The sequence below is a fragment of the Dendrobates tinctorius genome, unplaced genomic scaffold (genome assembly GCF_039654945.1).
Source record: "Dendrobates tinctorius isolate UK_male_01 unplaced genomic scaffold, ASM3965494v1 ptg000342l, whole genome shotgun sequence".
Classification (NCBI taxonomy): Eukaryota; Metazoa; Chordata; class Amphibia; order Anura; family Dendrobatidae; genus Dendrobates; species Dendrobates tinctorius.
The window spans coordinates 2,014,770-2,035,950 of record NW_027362008.1 but is presented as its reverse complement, the minus strand read 5'-3'; the positions used below and the strand labels follow the sequence as shown (position 1 = coordinate 2,035,950).

The following is a 21,181-nucleotide window of genomic DNA, read 5'->3' as shown; positions in this document are numbered from 1 at the left end:
CGCTCTCGCTACCCAGGTGCGGCCCTCAGTGAGCTCATCGCTCTCGCTCCCAGGTCCGCCCCCCCAGTGAGCTCATCGCTCTCGTTACCCAGATCCGGACCCCAGTGAGATCATCGCTCTCGTTACCCAGGTGCGGCCCCCAGTGAACTCATTGCTCTCGTTACTCAGGTGCGGTCTCCAGTGAACTCATTGCTCTCGTTACCCAGGTGCGGCCCCCAGTGAGCTTATCGCTCTCGTTACCTAGGTCCTGCACCCATTGAGCTCATCGCTCTCGTTACTCAGGTCCGGACCCCTAGTGAGCTCATCGCTCTCGCTACCTAGGTCCGGACCCCCAGTGAGCTCATCGCTCTTGTTGCCCTGGTTCGGCCCCCAGTGAGCTCATCGCTCTTGTTACCCTGGTGCGGCCCCCAGTGATTTCATTGCTCTCGTTACCCAGGTGCGGCCCCCAGTGAACTTATTGCTCTCGTTACCCAGGTGCGGCCTCAGTGAACTCATTGCTCTCGTTACCCAGGTGCGGAACTCAGTGAGCTCATCGCTCTCGTTATCCAGGTCCGGATCCCAGTGAGCTCGTCGCTCTCGTTACCCAGGTGCAGCCCCCAGTGAGCTCATTGCTCTCGTTACCCAGGTCTGGACCCCCAGTGAGCTCATCGCTCTCGCTATCCAGGTCCGGCCTTCAGCGCGCTCATCGCTCTCGTTACCCAGGTCCGGCCCCCAGTGAGCTCGTCGCTCTCGTAACCCAGGTCCGTCCCCCATTAAGCTCATCGCTTTCGTTACCCAGGTCCGGCCCCCAGTGAGCTCATCGCTCTCGCTACCCAGGTCCGGCCCCCAGTGAGCTCATCACTCTCGTTACCCAGGTCCGGCCCTCAGTGAGCTCATCGCTCTCGTTACCCAGGTCCGGCCCCCAGGTGAGCTCATCTCTCTCGTTACCCAGGTCCAGCCCCCAGTGAGCTCATCGCTCTCGCTACCCAGGTCCAGCACCCAGTGAGCTCATCGCTCTCGTTACCCAGGTCCGGCCCCCAGTGAGCTCATCGCTCTCGTTACCCAGATCCGGATCCCAGTGAGCTTATCGCTCTCGTTATTCAGGTCCGGACCCCAGTGAGCTCATCGCTCTCGTTACCCAAGTCCAGTCCCCAGTGAGCTCATCGATCTCGTTACCCAAGTCCGGCCCCCAGTGAGCTCATCGCTCTCGTAACCCAGGTCCGGCCCCCAGTGAGCTCATCGCTCTCGATACCCAGGTCCGGACCCCCAGTGAGCTCATCGCTCTCGTTTCACATGTCCGGCCCCCATTGAGCTCATTGTTCTCGTTACCCAGGTCCGGCCCCCATTGAGCTCTTCGCTCTCGTTACCCTGGTCCGGCCCCCAGTGAGCTCGTCACTCTCATTACCCAGGTCCAGGCCCCTTTGAGCTCATCGCTCTCGTTACCCAGGTCTGGCCCCCTTTGAGCTCGTCGCTCTCGTTACCCAGGTCCGGACTCCAGTGAGCTCGTCGCTCTCGTTACCCAGGTGCGGCCCCCAGTGAACTCATTGCTCTCGTTACCCAGGTGCGGCCCCCAGTGAACTCATTGCTCTCGTTACCCAGGTGCGGCCCCCAGTGAACTCATTGCTCTCGTTACCCAGGTGCGGCCCCCAGTGAACTCATTGCTCTCGTTACCCAGGTGCGGCCCCCAGTGAACTCATTGCTCTCGCTACCGAGGTGCGGCCCCCAGTGAACTCATTGCTCTCGCTACCGAGGTGCGGCACTCAGTGAGCTCATCGCTCTCGTTACCCAGGTGCGGCCCCCAGTGAACTCATTGCTCTCGTTACCCAGGTGCGGCCTTAGTGAACTCATTGCTCTCGTTACCCAGGTGCGGAACTCAGTGAGCTCATAGCTCTCGTTATCCAGGTCCGGTTCCCAGTGAGCTCATTGCTCTCGTTACCCAGGTCTGGACCCCCAGTGAGCTCATCGCTCTCGCTATCCAGGTCCGGCCCTCAGCGCGCTCATCGCTCTCGTTACCAAGGTCCGGCCCCCAGTGAGCTCGTCGCTCTCGTAACCCAGGTCCGTCCCCCATTAAGCTCATCGCTTTCGTTACCCAGGTCCGGCCCCCATTGAGCTCATCGCTCTCGTAACCCAGGTCCAGCCCCCAGTGAGCTCATCGCTCTCGTTACCCAGGTCCGGCCCCCAGTGAGCTCATCGCTCTCGTAACCCAGGTCCAGCCCCCAGTGAGGTCATCGCTCTCGTTACCCAGGTCCGGCCCCCAGTGAGCTCATCGCTCTCGCTACCCAGGTCCGGCCCCCAGTGAGCTCTTCACTCTCGTTACCCAGGTCCGGCCCTCAGTGAGCTCATCGCTCTCGTTACCCAGGTCCGGCCCCCAGGTGAGCTCATCTCTCTCGTTACCCAGGTCCAGCCCCCCAGTGAGCTCATCGCTCTCGTTACCCAGGTCCAGCCCCCCAGTGAGCTCATCACTCTCGTTACCCAGGTACGGCCCCCAGTGAGCTCATCGCTCTCGTTACCCAGATCCGGATCCCAGTGAGCTCATCGCTGTCGTTACCCAGATTCTGGGCCCCTAGTGAGCTCATCGCTCTCGTTACCCAGGTCCGGCCGCCAGTGACCTCATCGCTCTTGTTACCGAGGTCCAGACCCCAGTGAGCTCATCGCTCTCGTTACCCAGGTACGGCCCCCAGTGAGCTCATCGCTCTCGTTACCAAGGTGCGGCCCCCAGTGAGCTCATCGCTATCGTTACCCAGGTTCGGACCCCAGTGAGCTCTTCGCTCTCGTTACCCAGGTCTGGACCCCCAGTGAGCTCATCGCTCTTGCTACCCATGTCCGGCCCCCAGTGAGCTCATCGCTCTTTTTACCCTGGTGCGGCCCCCAGTGAGCTCATCGCTCTCGTTACCCAGGTGTGGCCCCCAGTGAACTCATCGCTCTCGTTACCCCGGTGCGGCCCCCAGTGAGCTCATCGCTCTCGTTACCCAGGTCCTGCTCCCATTGAGCTCATCGCTCTCGTTACCCTGGTCCGGAACCCCAGTGAGCTCATCGCTCTCGCTACCCAGGTGCGGCCCTCAGTGAGCTCATCGCTCTCGCTACCCAGGTCCGCCCCCCAGTGAGCTCATCGCTCTCGTTACCCAGATCCGGACCCCAGTGAGATCATCGCTCTCGTTACCCAGGTGCGGCCCCCAGTGAACTCATTGCTCTCGTTACTCAGGTGCGGTCTCCAGTGAACTCATTGCTCTCGTTACCCAGGTGCGGCCCCCAGTGAGCTTATCGCTCTCGTTACCTAGGTCCTGCACCCATTGAGCTCATCGCTCTCGTTACTCAGGTCTGGACCCCTAGTGAGCTCATCGCTCTCGCTACCTAGGTCCGGACCCCCAGTGAGCTCATCGCTCTTGTTGCCCTGGTTCGGCCCCCAGTGAGCTCATCGCTCTTGTTACCCTGGTGCGGCCCCCAGTGAGTTCATTGCTCTCGTTACCCAGGTGCGGCCCCCAGTGAACTCATTGCTCTCGTTACCCAGGTGCGGCCTCAGTGAACTCATTGCTCTCGTTACCCAGGTGCGGAACTCAGTGAGCTCATCGCTCTCGTTATCCAGGTACGGATCCCAGTGAGCTCGTCGCTCTCGTTACCCAGGTGCAGCCCCCAGTGAGCTCATTGCTCTCGTTACCCAGGTCTGGACCCCCAGTGAGCTCATCGCTCTCGCTATCCAGGTCCGGCCCTCAGCGCGCTCATCGCTCTCGTTACCCAGGTCCGGCCCCCAGTGAGCTCGTCGCTCTCGTAACCCAGGTCCGTCCCCCATTAAGCTCATCGCTTTCGTTACCCAGGTCCGGCCCCCAGTGAGCTCATCGCTCTCGTAACCCAGGTCCAGCCCCCAGTGAGGTCATCGCTCTCGTTACCCAGGTCCGGCCCCCAGTCAGCTCATCGCTCTCGCAACCCAGGTCCGGCCCCCAGGTGAGCTCATCTCTCTCGTTACCCAGGTCCGGCCCTCAGTGAGCTCATCGCTCTCGTTACCCAGGTCCGGCCCCCAGGTGAGCTCATCTCTCTCGTTACCCAGGTCCAGCCCCCAGTGAGCTCATCGCTCTCGTTACCCAGGTCCGGCCCCCAGTGAGCTCATCGCTCTCGTTACCCAGGTCCAGCCCCCAGTGAGCTCATCGCTCTCGTTACCCAGGTCTGGCCCCCAGTGAGCTCATCGCTCTCGTTACCCAGATCCGGATCCCAGTGAGCTTATCGCTCTCGTTATTCAGGTCCGGACCCCAGTGAGCTCATCGCTCTCGTTACCCAAGTCCGGTCCCCAGTAAGCTCATCGATCTCGTTACCCAAGTCCGGCCCCCAGTGAGCTCATCGCTCTCGTAACCCAGGTCCGGCCCCCAGTGAGTTCATCGCTCTCGATACCCAGGTCCGGACCCCCAGTGAGCTCATCGCTCTCGTTTCCCATGTCCGGCCCCCATTGAGCTCATTGTTCTCGTTACCCAGGTCCGGCCCCCATTGAGCTCTTCGCTCTCGTTACCCTGGTCCGGCCCCCAGTGAGCTCGTCACTCTCATTACCCAGGTCCAGGCCCCATTGAGCTCATCGCTCTCGTTACCCAGGTCTGGCCCACTTTGAGCTCGTCGCTCTCGTTACCCAGGTCCGGACTCCAGTGAGCTCGTCGCTCTCGTTACCCAGGTGCGGCCCCCAGTGAACTCATTGCTCTCGTTACCCAGGTGCGGCCCCCAGTGAACTCATTGCTCTCGTTACCCAGGTGCGGCCCCCAGTGAACTCATTGCTCTCGTTACCCAGGTGCGGCCCCCAGTGAACTCATTGCTCTCGTTACCCAGGTCCGGCCCCCAGTGAGCTCGTCGCTCTCGAAACCCAGGTCCGTCCCCCATTAAGCTCATCGCTTTCGTTACCCAGGTCCGGCCCCCATTGAGCTCATCGCTCTCGTAACCCAGGTCCAGCCCCCAGTGAGCTCATCGCTCTCGTTACCCAGGTCCGGCCCCCAGTGAGCTCATCGCTCTCGTAACCCAGGTCCATCCCCCAGTGAGGTCATCGCTCTCGTTACCCAGGTCCGGCCCCCAGTGAGCTCATCGCTCTTGCTACCCAGGTCCGGCCCCCGGTGAGCTCATCACTCTCGTTACCCAGGTCCGGCCCCCAGGTGAGCTCATCTCTCTCGTTACCCAGGTCCAGCCCCCAGTGAGCTCATCGCTCTCGTTACCCAGGTCCAGCCCCCAGTGAGCTCATCGCTCTCGTTACCCAGGTCCGGCCCCCAGTGAGCTCATCGCTCTCGTTACCCAGATCCGGATCCCAGTGAGCTTATCGCTCTCGTTATTCAGGTCCGGACCCCAGTGAGCTCATCGCTCTCGTTACCCAAGTCCGGTCCCCAGTGAGCTCATCGATCTCGTTACCCAAGTCCGGCCCCCAGTGAGCTCATCGCTCTCGTAACCCAGGTCCGGCCCCCAGTGAGCTCATCGCTCTCGATACCCAGGTCCGGACCCCCAGTGAGCTCATCGCTCTCGTTTCCCATGTCCGGCCCCCATTGAGCTCATTGTTCTCGTTACCCAGGTCCGGCCCCCATTGAGCTCTTCACTCTCGTTACCCTGGTCCGGCCCCCAGTGAGCTCGTCACTCTCATTACCCAGGTCCAGGCCCCATTGAGCTCATCGCTCTCGTTACCCAGGTCTTGCCCCCTTTGAGCTCGTCGCTCTCGTTACCCAGGTCCGGACTCCAGTGAGCTCGTCGCTCTCGTTACCCAGGTGCGGCCCCCAGTGAACTCATTGCTCTCGTTACCCAGGTGCGGCCCCCAGTGAACTCATTGCTCTCGTTACCCAGGTGCGTCCCCCAGTGAACTCATTGCTCTCGTTACCCAGGTGCGGCCCCCAGTGAACTCATTGCTCTCGCTACCGAGGTGCGGCACTCAGTGAGCTCATCGCTCTCGTTACCCAGGTCCGGATCAGAGTGAGCTCGTCGCTCTCGTTACCCAGGTGCAGCCCCCAGTGAGCTCATTGCTCTTGTTACCCAGGTCTGGACCCCCAGTGAGCTCATCGCTCTCGCCATCCAGGTCCGGCCCTCAGTGCGCTCATCGCTCTCGTTACCCAGGTCCGGCCCCCCAGTGAGCTCGTCGCTCTCGTTACTCAGGTCCGGTCCCCCAGTGAGTTCATCGCTCTCATTACCCAAGTGCAGCCCCCAGTGAGCTCATCGCTCTCGTTACCCAGGTCTGGACCCCCAGTGAGCTCATCGCTCTCGCTATCCAGGTCCGGCCCTCAGTGTGCTCATCGCTCTCGTTACCCAGGTCCGGCCCCCAGTGAGCTCGTCGCTCTCGTTACTCAGGTCCGGTCCCCCAGTGAGTTCATCGCTCTCATTACCCAGGTCCGTCCCCCATTAAGCTCATCGCTTTCGTTACCCAGGTCCGGCCCACATTGAGCTCATCGCTCTCGTTACCGAGGTCCGGCCCCCAGTGAGCTCATCGCTCTCGTAACCCAGGTCCAGCCCCCAGTGAGCTCATCGCTCTCGTTACCCAGGTCCGGCCCCCAGTGAGCTCATCGCTCTCGTTACCCAGGTCCGGCCCCCAGTGAGCTCATCGCTCTCGTTACCCAGGTCCAGCCCCCAGTGAGCTCATCGGTCTCGTTACCCAGGTCCAGCCCCCAGTGAGCTCATCGCTCTCGTTACCCAGGTCCAGCCCCCAGTGAGCTCATCCCTCTCGTTACCCAGGTCCGGCCCCCAGTGAGCTCATCGCTCTCGTTACCCAGGTCCGGCCCCCAGTGAGCTCATCGCTCTCGTTACCCAGGTCCGGCCCCCAGTGAGCTCATCGCTCTCGTTACCCAGGTCCGGCCCCCAGTGAGCTCATTGCTCTTGTTACCCATGTCCGGCCCCCAGTGAGCTCATCGATCTCGTTACCCAAGTCCGGCCCCCAGTGAGCTCATCGATCTCGTTACCCAGGTCCGGCCACCAGTGAGCTCATCGCTCTCGTAACCCAGGTCCGGCCTCCAGTGAGGTCATCGCTCTCGTTACCCAGGTCCGGACCCCCAGTGAGCTCATCGCTCTCGTTTCCCATGTCCGGCCCCCATTGAGCTCATTGTTCTCGTTACCCAGGTCCGGCCCCCATTGAGCTCTTCGCTCTCGTTACCCTGGTCCGGCCCCCAGTGAGCTCGTCACTCTCATTACCCAGGTCCAGGCCCCATTGAGCTCAACGCTCTCGTTACCCAGGTCTGGCCCCCTTTGAGCTCGTCGCTCTCGTGACCCAGGTGTGGACCCCAGCGAGCTCATCTCTCTCGTTACCCAGGTGCGGACCCCAATGAACTCATTGCTCTCGTTACCCAGGTGCGGCCCCCAGTGAACTCATTGCTCTCGTTACCCAGGTGCGGCCCCCAGTGAGCTTATCGCTCTCGTTACCTAGGTCCTGCACCCATTGAGCTCATCGCTCTCGCTACCCAGGTCCGGACCCCTAGTGAGCTCATCGCTCTCGCTACCCAGGTCCGGACCCCTAGTGAGCTCATCGCTCTCGCTACCCAGGTCCGGACCCCCAGTGAGCTCATCGCTCTTGTTACCCTGGTTCGTCCCCCCAGTGAACTCATTGCTCTCGTTACCCAGGTGCGGCCCCCAGTGAACTCATTGCTCTCGTTACCCAGGTGCGGCACTCAGTGAGCTCATCGCTCTCGTTACCCAGGTCCGGATCCCAGTGAGGTCATCGCTCTCGTTACCCAGGTGCAGCCCCCAGTGAGCTCATTGCTCTCGTTACCAGGTCTGGACCCCCAGTGAGCTCATCGCTCTCACTATCCAGGTCCGGCCCTCAGTGCGCTCATCGCTCTCGTTACCCAGGTCCGGCCCCCAGTGAGCTCGTCGCTCTCGTTACTCAAGTCCGGACCCCCAGTGAGTTCATCGCTCCCATTACCCAGGTCCGTCCCCCATTAAGCTCATCGCTTTCGTTACCCAGGTCCGGCCCACATTGAGCTCATCGCTCTCGTTACCCAGGTCCGGCCCCCAGTGAGCTCATCGCTCTCGTAACCCAGGTCCAGCCCCCAGTGAGCTCATCGCTCTCGTTACCCAGGTCCGGCCCCCAGTGAGCTCATCGCTCTCGTTACCCAGGTCCGGCCCCCAGTGAGCTCATCTCTCTCTTTACCCAGGTCCAGCCCCCAGTGAGCTCATCGCTCTCGTTACCCAGGTCCGGCCTCCAGTGAGCTCATCGCTCTCGTTACCCAGGTTCGGCCCCCAGTGAGCTCATTGCTCTTGTTACCCAGGTCCGGCCCCCAGTGAGCTCATTGCTCTCGTTACCCAAATCCGGATCCCAGTGAGCTTATCGCTCTCGTTATCCAGGTCCGGACCCCAGTGAGCTCATCGCTCTCGTTACCCAAGTCCGGCCCCCAGTGAGCTCATCGATCTGGCTACCCAGTTCCGGCCCCCAGTGAGCTCATCGCTCTCATTACCCAGGTCCGGCCCCCAGTGAGCTCATCTCTCTCTTTACCCAGGTCCAGCCCCCAGTGAGCTCATCGCTCTCGTTACCCAGGTCCGGCCTCCAGTGAGCTCATCGCTCTCTTTACCCAGGTTCGGCCCCCAGTGAGCTCATTGCTCTTGTTACCCAGGTCCGGCCCACAGTGAGCTCATCGCTCTGGCTACCCAGGTCCGGCCCCCAGTGAGCTCATCGCTCTCGTTACCCAGGTCCGGCCCCCAGTGAGCTCATCTCTCTCTTTACCCAGGTCCAGCCCCCAGTGAGCTCATCGCTCTCGTTACCCAGGTCCGGCCTCCAGTGAGCTCATCGCTCTCGTTACCCAGGTTCGGCCCCCAGTGAGCTCATTGCTCTTGTTACCCAGGTCCGGCCCCCAGTGAGCTCATTGCTCTCGTTACCCAAATCCGGATCCCAGTGAGCTTATCGCTCTCGTTATCCAGGTCCGGACCCCAGTGAGCTCATCGCTCTCGTTACCCAAGTCCGGCCCCCAGTGAGCTCATCGATCTGGTTACCCAAGTCCGGCCCCCAGTGAGCTCATCGCTCTCGTAACCCAGGTCCGGCCCCCAGTGAGCTCATCGCTCTCGTTACCCAGGTCCGGACCCCCAGTAAGCTCATCTCTCTCGTTTCCCATGTCCGGCCCCCATTGAGCTCATTGTTCTTGTTACCCAGGTCCGGCCCCCATTGAGCTCTTCGCTCTCGTTACCCTGGTCCGGCCCCCCAGTGAGCTCATCACTCTCATTACCCAGGTCCAGGCCCCATTGAGCTCATCGCTCTCGTTACCCAGGTCTGGCCCCCTTTGAGCTCGTCGCTCTCGTTACCCAGGTCCGGACTCTAGTGAGCTCGTTGCTATCGTTACCCAGGTCCAGACCCCAGTGAGCTCGTCACTCTCGTTAGTCAGGTCCGGACCCCAGTGAGCTCGTCGCTCTCGTTACCCAAGTCCGGACCCCAGTGAGCTCGTCGCTCTCGTGACCCAGGTGCGGACCCCAGCGAGCTCATCTCTCTCGTTACCCAGGTGCGGACCCCAGTAAGCTCATTGCTATCGTTACCCAGGTGCGGACCCCAGTGAGCTCATCGCTCTCATTACCCAGGTCCGGACCCCAGTGAGCTCATCGCTTTCATTACCCAGGTCTGGACCCCAGTGAGCTCATCACTCTCGTTACCCAGGTGCCGACCCCAGTGAGCTCATCGCTCTCATTACCCAGATCCGGACCCCAGTGAGCTCATCGCTCTGTTATGAATGAGTCACCGAGGAGGAAAAACAAAAACAAGCTAAGCCCCAGAAAACCAGAGAGGTTGGTAACTAAGCCTACGATGATCCTAGATGCCTCGTCACAGCCAGAGAGCTAAATAAGCCTATAGCAAGAAAAGGGGAAATCTAAACTGCCCCAGAGCAGACCCCAAAGCAATAGACAGCCCTCAAACATGTATTGTCGGTGAGACAAGTTGAAAACACAAACACAGATGGAAAAATAGACGATGGTGCTCACACTAACTAGAAAGGACAGGAAAGGAAAGATGCTGTCTGCAATCACGCACAAAACCCTGCCAAAAAATGTCCATCACTTTCTGATAACAAAAACCCTGAAGTCGCTAGACTTCAATTCCCTATGTCAGCACTCTGATATATTCTGAAGACAGAGCAAAAAAGAGACCAATCTGATCAGGGACAAAAAGCAGACTGGCATAAATAGACACTTAAGAATGGAAATTCAGCACAGCCCCAGCAGGGGCTGGCTGACCACAAAAACTGAGTAAACCAGACCAAATCTCATGTGAAAAAATAGCAGAGCACACTTAGCTTGAGAAGGCAGGAACAGAACTGGAAACCAGAACCTCAGGGCAGAAAAAATCACCAGCACAAAATTAGGGAGTTGGCTGTCTTAAATCCAGTCAGAGACTCCTGATGTCCACTCACAGTCCTCCTCCTCAGGTGGCAGGTCTCTGCCATTTAGATCAGCTTCATTACCTGCTGTCACCACCAGAGGGAGCCCGGATGGAGAACTCACGACTCCTGTCAACACAGTCAGCTCCACCACCCTCACCAGAAGCCAGAGGTAAACCAGAAAATGAATTCACAACAGTACCCCCCCTTGAGGAAGGGTCACCGACCTCTCATCTACGCCACCAGGCCGATCAGGATGGGCCCGGTGAAAAGCACGAACCAATCTATCGGCATGAATGTCAGCGGCAGAGACCCAAGAATTGTCCTCCTGGCCATAACCCTTCCACTTGACCAAATACTGGAGTCTCCGTCTAGCCAGACGAGAATCCAGTATTTTCTCTACCTCATATTCCACATTACCTTCAACCAACACAGGGTCAGGAGTTGCCGCCATAGGAACCACTGGCTCAACAAACCTCTTCAACAGAGACTTATGAAACACGTTATGGATCTTAAACGTAACTGGAAGAGCCAATCGAAAAGAAACCGGGTTAAGAATCTTCAAAATCCTATAAGGTCCAATAAATCTTGGCTTGAACTTTGGAGACGCAACCTTCATAGAGATATTTTTTGACGACAACCAAACCATATCACCCACTTTAAACCGGGGACCAATGGTCCTATGCCGGTTGGAAAACCGCTGGGCCTTTTCCTGGGAGAGAGACAACTTATCCACTACTTGGTCCCAAATCTGCTGCATTCTCTCTACCACAGTGTCAACACCTGGGCAGGCTGAAGATTCCACTTGCCCTGAAGAAAATCGAGGATGAAACCCAAAGTTACAGAAAAAGGGCGACATCAATGTGGCAGAACTAGCTCTATTATTTAGGGCGAATTCGGCCAAGGGCAAAAATGAGACGCAATCATCCTGATAAGCAGATATAAAACATCTCAAATAGGACTCCAAAGTCTGGTTTGTTCTCTCCGTCTGCCCTTTGGTCTGTGGGTGAAACGCAGAGGAGAAGGATAACTGAATTTCCAGCTTGAAACAAAAGGCTTTCCAAAATCTGGAGACAAACTGGACTCCTCTGTCCGACACAATGTTCTCAGGAATCTAATGCAACCGAACCACCTGTTGTAAAAACAAGGGCACCAACTCTGAGGAAGATGGCAGCTTTGGGAGTGGTACGAGATGGACCATCTTAGAAAATCGATTACAAATCACCCAGATAACAGTCATTCTCTGAGAGACAGGAAGATCAGAAATAAAATCCATTGAGATATGGGTCCATGGCCTCTTGGGCACCGGCAAGGGCATCAACAACCCACTAGAATGAGAACAGGGTTTAGACCGGGAACAAGTCCCACAAGACTGCACAAAATTCCTGACATCACGACATAAGATGGGCCACCTAAAAGACCGACTCACCAAATCTCTGGTACCAAAACTACCTGGATGACCAGCCAATGCGGAGCAATGAACTTCAGACATCATTCTCTTCCTCCACTGGTCAGGAACATATAATTTTCCCATAGGACAACGCTCAGGTTTGTCCTCCTGAAATTCTTCCAGGGCACATCTCAAATCGGGCGAGATGGCAGAAAGAACTACCCCCTCACCTAGGATGGTAGTAGGTTTGGTCACTATAGGAGAATCAGCAAAGAAACTCCTAGAAAGGGCGTCTGCCTTAACATTCTTAGTGCCCGGAAGAAAGGAGACCACAAAATCAAAACGCGTGAAAAACAAGGCCCACCTAGCCTGTCTAGGATTCAAGCGTTTGGCCGACTCCAGGTAAATCAAATTCTTGTGGTCAGTGAGGACCAGAACTTGATGTCTAGCTCCCTCCAACCAATATCTCCACTCCTCGAATGCCCACTTCAAGGCCAACAATTCCCGATTCCTCACATCATAGTTGCGTTCAGATGGGGAGAACTTTCGGCAAAAGAAGGCACAGGGATTCACTTTAGAAGTCACCGGATCTTTTTGGGACAAAACAGCTCCTGCACCAATCTACGAAGCATCTCCCTCTACCTGAAATGGAAGTGAGACATCAGGTTGCCGTAAAACCAGAGCAGAAGTGAACCTCCGCTTCAGCTCCTGAAATGCCAAAAAAGCCTCTGGAGACCAATTCAGCACATCAGCGCCCTTCTTGGTCAAATCAGTCAGTGGTTTGGCAATACCAGAAAAATTAGCTATAAATTTATGATAAAAATTAGCAAAACCAAAAAACTTCTGGAGAGCCTTCAAAGAAGTGGGCTGAACCCAATCATAAATGGCATGTACTTTGGCCGGGTCCATTTCAATAGTTAATAATGGATACTGATATTTAACCGTAATCTTGTTAAGGGAACGATAGTCAATACAAGGCCTTAATGAACCATCTTTCTTAGCCACGAAAAAAACTCCAGCACCTAAGGGTGAAGAAGATGGTCTAATATGACCCTTCTCCAACGACTCCTTAATATAAGATCGCATAGCCTCGTGTTCAGGTACAGATAAGTTGAAAAGCCGACCCTTGGGAAATTTACACCCAGGCCTCAACTCAATTGCACAGTCATAACTCCTATGAGTAGGCAAAGACGCAGACTTACTCTCACTAAATACATCATAAAAATCAGCCAAATAGTCAGGAACATCATGAGACTGGGGAGAGGTGGAGAAAACAGGCGTGTCACCAAGAGCACACCGACAGCCCCAACTCACCACAGACACAGATTTCTAATCCAAAACTGGATTATGGATTTGCAACCAGAAAACCCAGAACAATAGTATCATGTAAATTATGCAACACCAAAAATCTGCAATTTTCTTGGTGGTCTGGGGCGACCCGCATTATCACCTGGGTCCAAAACTGAGGTTTATTCTCCCCCAAAGGAGTAGCATCAATACCCCTCAAAGGAATAGGCGTCCGCAGAGGTATCATGGGAAAACCACAACGTTTAGCAAAATCCAAATCCATCAGATTCAAAGCCGCTCCTGAATCCACAAAAGCCTTGGCGGAAAATGTGGATAAGGAGCAGATCAGAGTAATTGCCAAAAGAAACTTAGGTTGTACGCCACCCACAGCAAATGTGTGTGCAAAACGTTTCTCTCGTTTAGGGCAGACAGAAAGAATATGAGAGGCATCTCCACAGAAAAAACACAGCTTATTACGCCTTCTATACTCCTGACGTTGCACCCTAGACAAAACTCTATCACATTGCATAGGTTCAGACATTTGTTGAAAAGGTGGCAGCGCCTCCCGTGTAGTTTTACGTTCACGTAAACGCCGATCAATTTGATTGGCTAATGACATAGAATCGTCAAGACCAGAGGGAACAGGAAATCCCTCCATAATATCTTTTACAGTTTCTGAAAAACCCTTGTGAAAGAGAGCTGCCAATGTACTATCATTCCATGTAGTAAAGACCGCCCACTTTCAGAATTTTTGAGAGTATAACTCTGCGGAATCCTGAACATGGTTCAATGCCAATAGGGTTCTCTCAGCTTGATCAATAGCATTAGGTTCATCATACAACAACCCCAAGGCTTGAAAAAATGCATCCACATTAGTCAGAATAAGATTTTCAGGTGTCAGAGAAAAGCCCAATCCTGGGGATCACCGTGCAGCAAGGAGATGACAATTTTAACCTGCTGCGCAGAGCTCCCCGATGAGTTAGGCTTCAAGGCAAGAAATAATTTACAATTATTCTTAAAATTCAAAAATGTAGACCGATCCCCAGAAAACACATCAGGAGTAGGGATCTTGGGTTCAGCAGCATGTGAATGAGCGAGATAGGCGGAAATTCCCCGCACTTCAACAGCAAGTTGCTCCACATGATCAGACAATTGCTTAATCTCCATTAAGGAAAAAATCCTCCTACGGCCCCAGAGAAAAAGAGGAAAAAATACATATTAAAAAAAAAAAAATATTCTGACACTTTTCTTTTTACAATTTTTTTTTTCCTGCTTTTGAGTACCCTAGAATCTGCGGTATGGCTGGTGATTCTGTTATGAATGAGTCACCGAGGAGAAAAAACAAAAACAAGCTAAGCCTCAGAAAACCAGAGAGGTTGGTAACTAAGCGGATTGCAGACCCCTGATCCTATCCACACAACTAGCAGTAGCCGTGGAGCGTACCTACGATGATCCTATACGCCTCGTCACAGCCAGAGAACTAAATAAGCCTAAAGCAAGAAAAGGGGAAATCTAAACTGCCACAGAGCAGACCCCAAAGCAATAGACAGCCCCCAAACATGTATTGTCGGTGAGATAAGATGAAAACACAAACACAGATAGAAAAATAGGCTGAGCAAATGATGGGGCCCACACTAACTAGAAAGGACAGGAAAGGAAAGATGCTGTCTGCAATCACGCACAAAACCCTGCCAAAAAATGTCCAACACTTTCTGATAACAAAAATCCTGAAGTCGCTAGACTTCAATTCCCTATATCAGCATTCTGGTATATTCTGAAGGCAGAGCAAAAAAGAGACCAATCTGATCAGGGACAAAAAGCAGACTGGCATAAACAGAGACATAAGAATGGAAATTCAGCACAGCCCCAGCAGGGGCTGGCTGACCACAAAAACTGAGTAAACCAGACCAAATCTCATGTGAAAAAATAGCAGAGCACACTTAGCTTGAGAAGGCAGGAACAGAACTGGAAACCAGAACCTCAGGGCAGAAAAAATCACCAGCACAAAATTAGGGAGTCGGCTGTCTTAAATCCAGTCAGAGACTCCTGATGTCCACTCACAGTCCTCCTCCACAGGTGGCAGGTCTCTGCCATTTAAATCAGCTTCATTACCTGCTGTCACCACAAGAGGGAGCCCAGATGGAGAACTCACGACTCCTGTGTCAACACAGCCAGCTCTACCACCCTTACCAGAAGCCAGAGGTAAACCAGAAAATGAGTTCACAACAGCTATTGTTACCCATATCCGGCCCCCCAGTGAGCTCATCGCTCTCGTTACCCAGGTCCGGCCCCCAGTGAGCTCATCGCTCTCGTAACCCAGATCCGGATCCCAGTGAGCTCATCGCTCTCGTTACCCAGGTCCGGCTCCCAGTTAGCTCATCGCTCTCGTTACCCAGGTCCGGACCCCAGTGAGCTCTTCGCTCTCGTTACCTAGGTCCGGACCCCAGTGAGTTCATTGCTCTCATTACCCAGGTCCGGACCCCATTGAGCTCGTCACTCTCGTTACCCAGGTCCGGACCCCAGTGAGCTCATCGCTCTCGTTACCGAGGTCCGAACCCCAGTGAGCTCATCGCTCTCTTTACCCAGGTCTGGACCCCTGTGAGCTTGTCCCTCTCATTACCCAGGTATGGACCCCAGTGAGCTCATCACTCTTGTTACCCAGGTCCGGCCCCCATTGAGCTTGTCGCTCTCGTTACCCAGGTCAGGACCCCAGTGAGCTTGTCACACTCGTTACCCAGGTTCAGACCCCAGTGAGCTCGTCACTCTCGTTACCCAGATCCGGACCCCAGTGAGCTCATCGCTCTCGTTACCCAGGTCCAGACCCTAGTGAGCTCATCTATCTCGTTATTGTTATCCATGTGCAGACCCCAGTGAGCTCGTCGCTATCGTTACCCAGGTTCGGCCCCCAGTGAGCTCATCGCTCTCGTTACCCAGATCCGGATCCCAGTGAGCTCATCGCTCTCATTACCCAGGTCCGGCTCCCAGTTAGCTCATCGCTATTGTTACCCAGGTCCGGACCCCAGTGAGCTCGTCGCTCTCGTTACCTAGGTCCGGACCCCAGTGAGTTCATTGCTCTCATTACCCAGGTCTAGACCCCATTGAGCTCGTCACTCTCGTTAGCCAGGTCCGGACCCCAGTGAGCTCGTCGCTCTCGTTACCCTGTTCCGGACCCCAGTGAGCTCGTCGCTCTTGTTACCCAGGTCTGGCCTCCAGTGAGCTCGTCGCTCTTGTTACCCAGGTCTGGCCTCCAGTGAGCTTGTCACTCTCATTACCCAGGTCCAGACCCCAGTGAGCTCATCGTTCTCGTTACCAAGGTGCGGACCTCAGTGAGCTTATCGCTCTCATTACCCAGGTCCGGCCCCCAGTGAGCTCATCGCTCTCGTTACCCAGGTCCGGCCCCCATTGAGCTTGTCGCGCTCGTTACCCAGGTCAGGACCCCAGTGAGCTTGTCACACTCGTTACCCAGGTTCAGACCCCAGTGAGCTCGTCGCTCTCGTTACCCAGGTCCAGACCCCAGTGAGCTCGTCGCTCTCGTTACCCAGGTGAAGACCCCAGTGAGCTCATCGCTCTCGTTACCATGTCCGGACCCCAGTGTGCTCATCGCTCTCGTTACCCAGGTCCGGACCCCAGTGAGCTCATCGCTCTCGCTACCCAGGTGCGGACCCCAGTAAGCTCATCGCTATCGTTACCCAGGTGCGGACCCCAGTGAGCTCATCGCTCTCATTACCCAGGTCCGGACCCCCAGTGAGCTCATCGCTCTCGTTACCCAGGTGCGGACCCCAGTCATCTCATCGCTATCGTTACCCAGGTCTGGACCCCAGTGAGCTCATCGCTCTTGTTACCCAGGTGCGGACCCCAGTGAGCTCATCGCTCTCGTTACCCAGGTGCGGACCCCAGTGAGCTCATCGCTATCGTTAGCTAGGTCTGGACCCCAGTGAGCTCATCGCTCTCGTTACCCAGGTCCGGGCCCCCCGTGAGCAGGAAACTTATATTTATAGAATCTGCATATTTGAAGCTACACACAGCAATGTTTTGCGACTTCAGCTAGGAAGCTGTGCTGATGGACCTTTTTCCCTTTGGGAAGGCGCTCCTCCCCCGTCACACATTATACTAGTGATTGAGATGTGTAAGTTCTTATTTTAATCCCTTTTATTTCTAACTGTCGGTATATATTGTATTTTTTCTCTTTTGTAACATCTTTTGTATCTTTGTAAACACTTCCTATATGTTCTGGAATAAATCTATAAAATTTACTAGTTTCGTCTTCCTTGCTCTATGAACAAACCGCCACTTCCTCCGTGCTAAAGTACGCTATCTCGTGGGTGGGCACCTAACCCGATATTGGTTTTAATGTCAAACGAGGAGCTGGTGGCAGCAAAATGTTATGGTGGATTAGGGAGACCCTGGCAGTGAAGGAACGGAGGTTTATATGTGCATTTCCGGCCTGAGACTGGGGATATACATACTGCCCTCACTGCAAAGTGCTCAATAGCCAGTACACGGCAGGGCAGCCTTTCTGGCGACTACTTATCCTAGGTGTAGTTCCCTTACTGACCTGTGGGTAAGCGGGGCGCCAGAGAGCTGCAAGTTCCCAACCAGAACTGAGAGTGTGATAGACAAGCAAATCCCTGACATATTGGTGGCAGAGCGGTGGGATCCTAGAGCATTAGTGACCTGGTTGGAGCAATCATTCCTCTCACTCAAAACTTCCATGGTTCTTGCGAGGACCCTGTGCAAAAAGTTTTGGAGAACAAACTCAGTGTTTATTAGTGCTGAGACAATACTGTGTATAGCAGTTACCCCTCCCCTTCTGTTTGTTTTTCTGTCCTATCTTTTACTTGCCAATTATGGTTATGCTGGGAGAGGCCTGGTATATACAGCAGTCCAAGAACACTCTTGGTGCCCTTTGCATGTCGAAACAGATTGACCCCATGGGCAAAACCAAGGTCCAAATGTCGCGGAAATGGTGCAACTTGAAGCAGATCAAGACCGTTCCCAGAACTCAATGGAGGCAGAAGCCAGCCCAAGTGCAGGTGGTGCTGCTGTTGAGGTCCAACCTGTGAATGCCAGCCCTACTCACAACCAGGCCAGATGGCCTTGGAACAACTCCACTTCAGATGATCGTGAGGAACGTCTGAAGATGATCCTGCAATTTCAAGAGTGAGAGGCCGAGAGAGCTGAGCGCGAAGCCCAAGTCCAACGACAATGCCAGCTGTAGTTAGGCCTAATCCAGGGGCAGAGGTTTTCCCAGCCCAGCAGTGAGTCCAGCAATGCTCAGTTCCTTAAACCCCAGCCAGAGTATTTTCCTGTGATGTAAAATGATGGGGACTTGGACATTTTTCTGAGGGTATGTGAAAAAGCCTGCAGACAGTACCAGCTGCCTGAGAGCCAATGGGCCCGATATCTAACTGCAGGGCTCAAGGAAAAAGTTCTGGAGGCATTTGCTTCTCTCCCTCAAGACTAAGATGGAAACTATGCTGCCATCAAGCAGGCTCTGATAAAAAAAAGTACCAACTGACTCCTGAGGTTTACCGTAAGAAGTTTCGTAACCTCCAACGTGGCCCACACAACAGTTACAGCAATGTGGTGCATGGACTCAGAACCCACTTTGATCAGTGGATCCAAGGACTGTCAGTGCCCACCCTTGAGCAGCTGCGGGACCTGATGATACAAGACCAGTTTCTACATCTTTGTCCAGTCGAGGTGTGACAGTTTGTGATGGACCGGGAGCCAAAAGACACGGATAAAGCAGTGTAGAGTGCTGACACCTATGAGGCCAACCGGAAACCGGAGGTGCAGAAGCTGGTCACCGTCAGCTTGAAAGGGGGTAAGGCCTCTTTCACACATCAGTTTTTCGCTGTCAGGCGCGATCTAGCTATTTTTACGAAAACAGGATCCGGCGAAATGCAATGTTGGATCCGGTTTTTCCCTATTGACTTACATTAGCGCTGGATGGTCATGCGTTTCGTCCGGTTTTGGCCGGATCCGGCAATGTGTCGCAATCCGGCGTCTGGAAAAAACGGCAACTGTAACGTTTTTTGTCTCCGGCGAAAAAGCCGGACCCGCCGGATCCGCGCTTCCTGCTTTTTCACACAATGAAAGTTTATGAGCGCCGCAATGTGCCGGATCCGGCCAAAGCCGGATCCGGTGGCTGGTTCCGTTTTTTTTTTTGTCTGAGCATGCTCAGTAGCCCTGCCCACAGCAAACATATATAAACCCATGACAGTGGGACCCTCAGCCACAGCCAACATGCCACCCAAGAGCGTCGACAGCCGCAGGAGAAGACAGGAGACCACTGCGCCACCACTCCAAATGGAGCGAAGGGACCATGGTGACCATGCGGATGGGAGCCCACCAGCAGATGACATATGGTAATTATCAAATCCCCCATTCCTCAAAAATAGGGCCATGCAATATATCAATATATTCATTGGCCCTTTGTTTCTCTTTATTCTCCAGCAGAACACGCCGTATAGATGCAGCAGCACCGGCAGTGCACCAGCAGCAGCATCAGGAGAGGAGACTGGCCAGCAGGAGGACACCACATCTTCTTCTGGGAGCCCTCCCTCACATCGTCAGCGTTTGACCGTAAGTTTTTATTTAAAAAATCCATCATCTCTGGAATATATGTCTATTCATTGGCTTTTATTTCAAAACAGGAATCACAAGCTGAAGATGAGCTCCCAGAAGTAGAAGGAAGGGGTGGACAGATACCTGGAGTGGGCTCACAATTGGTAAGTTTCCTGCATTAAACGCAGAAACACAACATCACACTACATACAACACATAGAAAACAATGTAGCGCAGATATCACACAGCAAACACATATGCCTACATCCAACCACATAATTTTTTTGCTTTTCTTTTCTAGTCTTCCCAATCTGGTGCTCGGCCAAGAGGTCCTCGCAGTACCTCCCAGGGTCGTCGGCGACAGCGACGCAGCAGTCACCAGCGTGTAAGTATAATATTTTTGCTTTGGTTTTTTTTAACTTTTTATTTCATTTCTTTAAGTGTGATGGCTAATTATTTTATTTTTCTCTTTTTTTCTTTAAAAGCCTTCACAGCGTGCTCCCGACTCTGACAGTGAGGATGGAGGGATTGATGTGGACCACCTCATCGATCTTGTTAGAGAAAGGGAGCCGCTTTGGAATATGGCTGACCGCCGGCATGCTGATCTAATTGTGACTCGACGGCTCTGGGAGGAAATCTGTTCGCTCCTTGTGGACCGCTGGGAGGACCTTGAAGCTTGGGCCCAGATTCAAGAGCGTAAGTATATACAGTTCCCGTTGCTTGATGTCAAGCAGTGTTTCCCGAACTCCAGTCCTCGTGGCACCCACAGGTCATGTTTTCAGGATTTCCTTTTGAGCAACACTATGGAAATCCTGAAAACATGACCCCTGGGGACCATGAGGACTGGAGTTTGGGAAACACTGATGTTGTATACTAACCACTTTGTGCTTTCTCGTTTCAGGGGAGAGAATTGTGAAGCGGTGGCGGTCTGTGAGGGATCGTTTCAAGAAGGAGTTCAATAAAGAGATGCGGGCTCCGAGTGGATCAGGAGGACGCAGGAGCAAGTACAAGTACGCACGAGCCCTGTCGTTCCTCCGGGCAACAATGGTCACCAGAAGGCAAATATTACACACCCCATGTCCAAAAGTAATGTTTACATGTCTGATTTTTTTTTCAGCCAGGGCCAATGGCATGTCAGTATATTAATTGTGTTTTTTTCTCTTTGATCCACAGCACGGTGACCAGCACTCAGGAGCCTGCACGGTTGGACCCTTCTGAAGCGATCCCTGAGGAGACCGGCACCGAGGGACACTTCGACCGCCCCGGTACATCTGCACCTTCCCACACATTCGACCCATCTGTCCCATCCACCAGCACAGGAGCATCGTGGCCGCCTACATTACATGGAGGTGCTGGTGAGGAGATCGCTTTCCCTTTACACCACCCTTCTGCCCCTACCACCTCTAGTACACCTGCGGGTACTGGGCGGCAGCGGCAGAGGGGTCAGGAAAAGAGCTATGCCCCAGAGTTCTTGCATCTGAATGCATCTTTCCAGAACTGTCTCAAAGTCTTGTCCGAGCAACTGTCCGCAGGCTTTCAGCAGCTCAACTCCGGCATTCTGGAGTTGAAGACACTTCTGCAAACAATGCATTCAGAAGCAAGATCTTCTCCAAACCACACCTTTTTCAAGTCTGTTGTGGAGCGCATGGAAACACTATCTCCTACCCAG

At 54.4% G+C, this 21,181-nt stretch overlaps 1 protein-coding gene and 1 long non-coding RNA gene across 3 annotated transcripts in view; both read left to right on the top strand.

Annotated features, from left to right (window-relative positions):
- The window catches only part of LOC141074931 (uncharacterized), a 1,026,924-nt gene that overhangs the window by 658,862 nt on the left and 346,881 nt on the right, over window positions 1–21,181 (top strand). The window lies entirely within an intron of this gene.
- Window positions 19,544–20,281, top strand: LOC141074957 (uncharacterized). The gene is made up of 3 exons (XR_012227245.1): window positions 19,544–19,676; window positions 19,814–19,897; window positions 19,998–20,281. It is a non-coding gene; the product is annotated as an uncharacterized lncRNA (long non-coding RNA).